The sequence below is a fragment of the Leptonychotes weddellii genome, chromosome 1 (genome assembly GCF_054177405.1).
Source record: "Leptonychotes weddellii isolate Sample4059 chromosome 1, ASM5417740v2, whole genome shotgun sequence".
NCBI classification, from domain to species: Eukaryota; Metazoa; Chordata; class Mammalia; order Carnivora; family Phocidae; genus Leptonychotes; species Leptonychotes weddellii.
Genome location: NC_138369.1, coordinates 175,955,265 through 175,963,465, shown reverse-complemented (window position 1 = coordinate 175,963,465; position 8,201 = coordinate 175,955,265). Strand labels below are relative to the sequence as shown.

Here is an 8,201-nt window from a genome sequence, read left to right as displayed (position 1 = left end):
TCCCTCTACCAGTTATCCCAGCCAACCCACCATTTTGTGAGTGAATACAAATGGTGGTTGTTTTACATTACAAAGTTTTGGAGGTTATTTGTTACCCAATATGTAAGTGGTAAACAATTAAAGTTGATGGTATGCACATATTATGGTGCAGAAAGTCTACTATCACAAGTATAACAGAATGAATTCAACAGTGCTAATAGAGCTGTTTTAAGAGTATTCAAGTATTATGTGGAGTACAAACAAATTGGAATACTTAAATATATATCAACTGAAGATTGAATACATATATTGTATCATCTTTATATAATACAATTTTATTCAGCATTAAGAGTGCATAAATTTTATGAGCATTTTCAGTATAGTTAAATATCAAAAATATAACTATGAATTAGAGAATTAATAAAAATGCATATAGGGTAACCATCTATATAAACCATAAAATGCATGAATTGACACTACTGCTTAAGAACATAGGGTTTGTAATAAACTATCAAAAAAGCTTTTGAAAGTGGGAAATAATAACTTCAGGATAGTGGTTTCCTCTAAAGAGAAAGCATGCAATACCACTAGGGAGGGATATATACGGCTTTTCAATTTTTAGTCTAAAGTTTTATTTTTTAAGCTAAGTGATATGGATATACTATTCCCTGTACTGTGCTTTATACCATTTTGTCTGAAATATTTCAATGTAATTTTAATGGATTAAATGTGACATTATTTCTTATTTGTAGCTTTTCTTCATCTTCTTTCTGTAGATAGATAGATGATAGACAGATAGATAATAGACAGATGATAGAATTTTTATATATAATGCTTTTGCTAGGTATTTGGGAAACTTAAGAAAAAAAACAATACTCAAGTGCTCATAAATGTATAAAAAGCTAAGAAAGCAGCCAATTTCAATGTAATAAAGGATGTCATGAAGTAGTATTGTAGACATCAAGTTGGAGTCCCTCGTGTCAAGCAGTGACATAAGCAGCCAAGGGTATTGCAGCTGAGACCGAATATCACTGAAACCAGCAGGGGCTGATGGCACCCAGAACTGATAACCAGCAAAACCAAGAGAGCCTGCAGGAACCAAGAGCTGATAATCACTAGAACCAGAAGAAGCCTGCAAAGGCCCGAGACTGATGAAACTCCTCTAAAAATGGCAGACTTTTGTAGCAAACTGTCAGACTGCTGACCCTTCCACATCTGACTGCATTGAGCCTAACAGAGACCCTCCACTGCCTGAACATAATGAGCAGCATGTGCCAAGAGCTGCCCTAGACAGGACAAAGGCTTCACCTCAACTGCATGCTCACAGACTTTGCACTGGGTTGGTTAACTTCTTACCCCTTCTTGTATCTTGTTTCTTGTGTGACTTTGGATTGTGCTTTGCTCTGTGTGATACATATGAAGTCAAGTGAAATGCATAATGAAATGTCATTGTTTGGAATCCTGAAATTGCCTTATGGTTATATTAACCTTGCTTTATGATTGAATAAAGCTGACATTGTGGAAAGACACATGTGTGCACCTTTATAGCGTGCTTGTGACAAGTATATAAATTAATAACCAACCAATGTTATCTACTTTCCATAATACAGCATTTCTTAAATTGAGATACATAAAATATGATTCAGGTAGTTGTTAATAAATCTTACAGAATGTGGGAAACCTTCCATTGTCAAGTACATTCAGTGGTACCTGGATTTAATCAAGCTAATTTGGATTATTACTTCAGGAAATTTGACAAATTTTAATAACTAATTTGTCTTTTCAATCTCTAAAAGAGGGGATATAATATACAGTACTTTCTAAACTTAATTAAAAATAAAATTAATTAAAAAAATCATCTCAAGGATCAGAATGTTCTATGGAGCAAACTTTTGGAAATCATTCTGTTTCCAGAAGAGGAATGGTCACATTTTGCTGGTATGCTCTTGCAATCTTTATGGAGGATTAGGATTTGAGCTGGATTTTGAGAAAGTATTAAAATGATGCCTAGATGAAATAAAGTGGGGGATATTGGGCTAAATTTAATAAAATCTATGATCATAATTGACATTAATTACTAAACACTTCATAAATAAGAGAGGCCACAAAATCATGCAACTTGCTGTCCTTGTTTTTAAAGAAATTTACATTGAAAAAGTAGACTTTTTAATAGCAGAAATAAAAGAAACTCATATTCTGACTTATTTCGCTCATTCCTTACACTGGGGAGGGTATGTGCTCTGGTAAGTGCTGTGAATTGTGCAAGACTGTAGAATCTCAGATCTGTACCTCTGAAACAAATAATCCAATATAGGTTAAAAAAAAAAAAGAAGAAGAAGAAGAAGATAGCAGGAGGGGAAGAATGAAGGGGGGGAAATCGGAGGGGGAAACAAACCATGAGAGACAATGGACTCTGAAAAACAAACTGAGGGTTGTAGAGGGGAGGGGGGTGGGAGGATGGGTTAGCCTGGTGATGGGTATTAAAGAGGGCACATTCTGCATGGAGCACTGGGTGTTATCCACAAACAATGAATCATGGAACACTACATCTAAAACTCATGATGTAATGTATGGTGATTAACATAACAATAAAAAATTAAAAAAAAAGAAACTCATATTTCTCAACAAATAATTGTGTATATGTGTGTGAGAGAGAATCTTCATGAGAATATTAGTGATATATGAAAGTGATATTTTTTGTCAAAATGGAGTTCAATGACAACAAAAGTAACTAACCTGATTTATTATTATTCATTGTAATTCATTAATAGAATCTGTTGTCTGTTCTTTCCTCTCATCTGAACATCTAGTTCGCTCATCTTCTCTTCCTCTGATAGGAAGTCAGAATGTCGAAAATGATTACAGAGGAAAGTGCCAATGTTCAGAAGTCAGCCAGGCTGCTTCTCATGTCCTTTGAGACAGGTGGGCATATGAGCCTATAGGCAGGCTATAAGGAGCACCAAAGACAGCAGCTTTTGGGCTGCTCATAGTTTTCACCTAAATTTCATGATTTACCTTGAAAGATGCGTGGTCTACATTTCTTCTTAAGTACTGGTCAATATCAAAACAGAAAAAGTATTTTGTGTCATGCACTTCCTTAATTGTACATGCCCCCACAATATGAGCCTTCGGTTCTTTTCTTTCCTTTCTTTTTTAATAAAATTAAATCAAGACTTGTTTTTCAAATATCGTAAATGTATTCTTTCTTTTTCTATTATTACGCATTCATTAAGTATTGCATTCACTGAGAGTTACTTTGTCAATCATAAGTGTAAATATACATCATGCTCCTATTTACACTTTGATTTTCAAGTTAATTTGATTGAAAATAAAATTATTATGACAGGTTTTTTTGTTAGACTGTTTTGTTTTGTTTTTTTAAAGTCTTCTATAGATTCTTTTTTTTTTTTTTAAAGATTTTTATTTATTTGTTTAACACAGAGAGAGAGAGCACAAGTAGGCAGAGCAGCAGACAGAGGGAGAGGAGAAGCAGGCTCTCTGCTGAGCAGAGAGCCTGATGCGGGGCTGGATCCCAGGACCCTGGGATCATGACCTGAGCTAAAGGCAGCTGCTTAACGACTGAGCCACCCAGGCGCCCCTGTTAGACTATTTGTTATTGTTGTTGTTATTATTTTACTTCATAGTGCTTGAATTTTTTTTAATCCTTGGGATTTAAATAGTTTTCAGTAGTTCTTTTGAAATAATTTCAAATGTACATAAAAGTAGCAAGAAGAGTAAAAACCACTCTCATACTTCTCTCATCCAGATGACCAGTTGTTACTTTTTTACCACATCTACACATGCCATACATAAAACTCTTTGAAATGTTGTCTATTGTCTCAATACTGTCTCTTTTTTCCATTCTGGCCAGGATCAATCTTAGATTATGTGGGTATACACAAAGGGAAAAGGCTTGGGAGAGGCTGCACTCTATAATATATAGCGAACTAATCAGTATGGTTTCCTTTATTACGGTTTAAGTGGATTCTCCAGTGATTTGCAATTTTTTGCCAAGTGGCTTTGGAGAAGTCTAAGCTAATTAATTTGCCTGTGATGAAGGTTATGCATGATTCTGTCACCATGCTGCTACCACTTAAGTAAACATAACCTCACTGTTCAACATTGGAGTGACTATTGTTATTCAAATTCTGATTTAGTATTCTTCAGTAACCCTTGTGATATTTCACTAGATTCCTAGGTCAGATCGACCAGGACAGCCTTCTTCTGGACTAACTATTGTGCAACGTTGTCAACCAGCAATTATTAACAGGTCATTGTGGCTTTGCCCCATACTGAGTTTAATAGATTGAATTTTTCTGTGCAGCAGATAGAAAAGAGTGGAGAGAGTAAGATAATGGCATCCAAATTAAAATTCATTAACCTTGCAAAATGACTTACTATCACCAGTAGATAAAAATGCTGGTAAATACTAAGCCTGAATTATTAGAGTTACAATGATTTATTTCTTTGTAGATTTGTGGTTCTTACAATTTGGGAGTTAGTGTATTGGATGTTGATAATTAGAATATTGTTAGAAAATCTTCAAGGAGTAAATAGAGCATCGGACTTTGGCATTTATTAATGTTGGCCATCTAGGAAATTTTTCCAATTGCTAAGGAACCCTCAGATTAACTCATGGCTTTGATTTGGATCTTTAATATATTTAGATGTCCATGGGCAAAGCATTTCTATGAGAAGAAATAAGGGAAATTGGTGAATTGTTCTATAGAAGCAGTGTTACAGACTGATAATGTTGAAAAAGACTATAATTATTGCAGAAGACTGTTATTCCAATCAAATAAGGTGTGATTTTCCTGAAAAGCAAAAGACTCCAAAATGCTGGCTTCTCTCTTGTTCTTCAGTCAGAGACAGAGCCATGATTTCTTGCTAAGCCTGCTGAATCATCTCTTCTTGTTCACTTGTTCTCATACTACTTCTCTGATCCTTTTGTTTCTCCAATTACACATTTAAAAGAAGCATTACTCTGCAATGTCCTATCTTTCCCCTTAGGTAGTTTTAGCCAATACTGTGGTCAGAGATTTGTGCCCATCTTTTCCTAGAGGCTAAACAATATGTACTGTAATCAGTAATTTCTTTTTGCCTGGCTAGTGGTCACTGTGGAAGAAAAATTTACACTAACTTTAAGTGTCCTACTAAATGTCTGGAGTAGGAACTAGTAAATATGCCTGAATTTTAACAATTTAATTGGCTTTCTTATAAACTATCAAATGCCTCAAACTTCCAAGGAAGGGAAGGGAAGAAGAAAAAAAAAACGAGTAGGTGAATGACACATCTGTAAGCAAACATCAACATTCTTCTGCTACTTACCATGATGATTTTTTTGGTTGTTGTGGTATATGGATCATCATGTTGCTACAGTGGGAGAAGATAGTATAATAGAGGAGGGATAAACCAATATGATCTATGGAGAAGCTACTGTATTTTCATTATTTTTGACTTGGTGAGGATTCAGTAAGCGCATAAACCATTAAATACATCATGGGAGTGTCAGTTCGCAAACATAGGAATTTCCTGGGTGAAATCTGAAATCCGAACACCAAAGGCAAGGAGAGACCAAAGAAAGAAGCGGGCCACTCCACATTGGTAGGGGGCAGGTTTAATAAGCAACCTTACAGATGAAGCTTATCTTCTGTGGCCTTAAGACAAGTAGATCTTTGCACCTGCCTGCCAGAATCTTAAACACTTATAGAGAGGTCTTACTTGGGTTCAGTTATGTATACCAGCCCAATAGTCTAACAATACATTGCTCTGTGAAGGCCATACTTGAAAATGGCTTCCACTGTGGAAAGTGTGGACAAAACATACTTTTCAAGCACAATGGATAGGGTGAGGAGGTCTGATTGCCCAGATCCAGCTAACTGGTCAACCAGTGGTGATGTTCCCTTGATGACCTCCTCTAACAGGAGAGAAACAAATTCCAAGTAGATTTCAGAGAATGCATTTTCCCATGTATTTCTCTAGCTAGAAGAGTAATTATCTTGACTCGTGATATAACTTCACAAAGAAGGGGAATTTTAAGATTTCCATTTATTCAACTATTGATTACTATTAAGAAGAGGTGGAGGAACAGAGAAATAGTAGTGGCAGTAGTTACAGCCAATTACAGATCTTCTACTAAGTGCCAGACATTGTCTTTGGTAATTTCCCTACATTATCTCATGTAGCTCTTACGGGAAAGTTATTATTAGTTCTGTTTCCTATGAAGCAGTAAAGGCTTCCAGAGAAGGATTTATCAGTTTAATTTCAAATACATGAGAGAGCTAAAATTTAAACATAGGACTTCTGAACCTAAAGCCCTTATTTGATATACTGCATAAATTGAATATCTCTTATTTGCTGGGGACTTTCCCGTGCCTTGGGAATAAGACTTTGTGATAGAATTCAGCTACATTCACAGTGGAAGTCATCATAGAGAAGAAAAACTATCACCTGGATCTTGAAAAGTGACTTAAGAATTTTGTTGGTAAACAAGGTCATCAAAAGTGTATAGGGATGAGAAGGAGGAAGAGTATATTTCATGGAAATCAACAACATTTACAAAGTTTCAGATTTATTAAGGGGAAACAATAAGACAAGTTTTGTGTGACAAGATCTTAGAGTACACACTGGGGGTTTAGGAGGTTGCAGCAAATAGACGGAGTTACATTTCAGAGATTAAAAAGATTATCAAAAAGCCAAGGATATAAAATCTTAAAAAAGAAAGTGATAGCAATTAGTCAAATACTGCAAAGAGACTGGGGTGGGTGAGAAATTAAAGAGGATGTTATACTCAGGAAAGAGGTTATTGATGATCTTTGAAATGTGAATTTATTGGGAGAGAGATACTGCATATGGAGGATAGACTATATGGTTAAAAAGAGAGTGCGGCAAACATAAAAGTCTCCAAAATATTAGTGGATTTGAAACAACTGCTACTGTTGCAATGTTTTCAAATAACTTGTTCTATGACCTTTATCACCTTTCAAAGTTAAGAGTTCTCAGTAGATTGAATTTTCTTAAATAAATTTCCCTAATGTAGGGATGTCACACTAGTTGACCTTTTAATACTTGATGAAATGCCTACTATCTTTTTTGGATTGATTGTGTTCTTTTAATCCTCACAGGTTTTACATTTATACCACTTTGAACTAAAAGATGAAATTGTGATAGTCATATTTTCTCCAAACACATCAGCTCCTCCCAACATGTATGGGCAATTTGGGAACAATGACTCCTAGAGAGTGAAGTGTAACAGAAAAGAGAACTTGGACTCAGAAATCACTGTGTTGAAGCTGAGGCCAAATGATGTTGCGATCACTGAAGCTTCATAGAATCCAGGTGGATGGATCACAACTTTGCTTTGTGCAGTGGAGTTTAGCCCATAAATATGCATTTGTAAACATTTGCTCTTTACAAGTTATGTTGGAGAAATTATACATATGGAATTTCTTAAGGCTGCAAAGCAGTTCATTAATGGAATACAGTGAGAGTTGTGGATTCACTCATTGTATTCAATTTAGTTACCCAAACCTGTGGGTGGGAAGACAAATCCGAATCTTTCCAGTCAGGATTCACTTTCCCTTGAACTATCTCTTTGGATTTTTTGATAGCTCTTGAGCAAACATACAGACATATCATATATGTATATGTGTGTGTATTACTATATTTATATATTCACATTCACATTCATACTTATTTCCCAAATATGATCAGAAGGTGTGCATAAGAATATTCATAGTGACATTATTTGTAATTATTCAAATCTGAAAAATTGCAGATATCCAAGTTGTCAATTAGAATGACTATATAACATTTGAATGACTAATAATATATTTGTGCAAGTTAATAATATGGCATGATAATACATCTGCTTCTATATGCAAAATTTTGATGAGTCTTACAATCATTATTTTGAGTAAAATAAGCCAGATACTGAAAAATACTGTATCATTCCATTTGCATAAAATTAAAAAACAGACAAAACTATACTGTTAGAATAAATTCAGAGTTTTTATTTTATTTTATTTTTTTTTTTTTTTTAAAGATTTTATTTATTTATTTGAGACAGAGAGAATGAGATACAGAGAGCATGAGAGGGAGGAGGGTCAGAGGGAGAAGCAGACTCCCTGCCGAGCAGGGAGCCCGATGCGGGACTCGATCCAGGGACTCCAGGATCATGACCTGAGCCGAAGGCAGTCGCTTAACCAACTGAGCCACCCAGG

The 8,201-nt window shown here is 35.2% G+C and overlaps 1 long non-coding RNA gene across 1 annotated transcript in view; it reads left to right on the top strand.

Annotated features, from left to right (window-relative positions):
* The first annotated feature begins 833 nt into the window (after nucleotides 1-833).
* Nucleotides 834-8,201, top strand: part of LOC145717315 (uncharacterized) — a 15,176-nt gene continuing 7,808 nt past the window's right edge. Inside the window, exon 1 of the long non-coding RNA XR_014140444.1 lies at nucleotides 834-1,318. This is a non-coding gene — a long non-coding RNA (uncharacterized LOC145717315). The remainder of the gene's footprint in view (nucleotides 1,319-8,201) is intronic.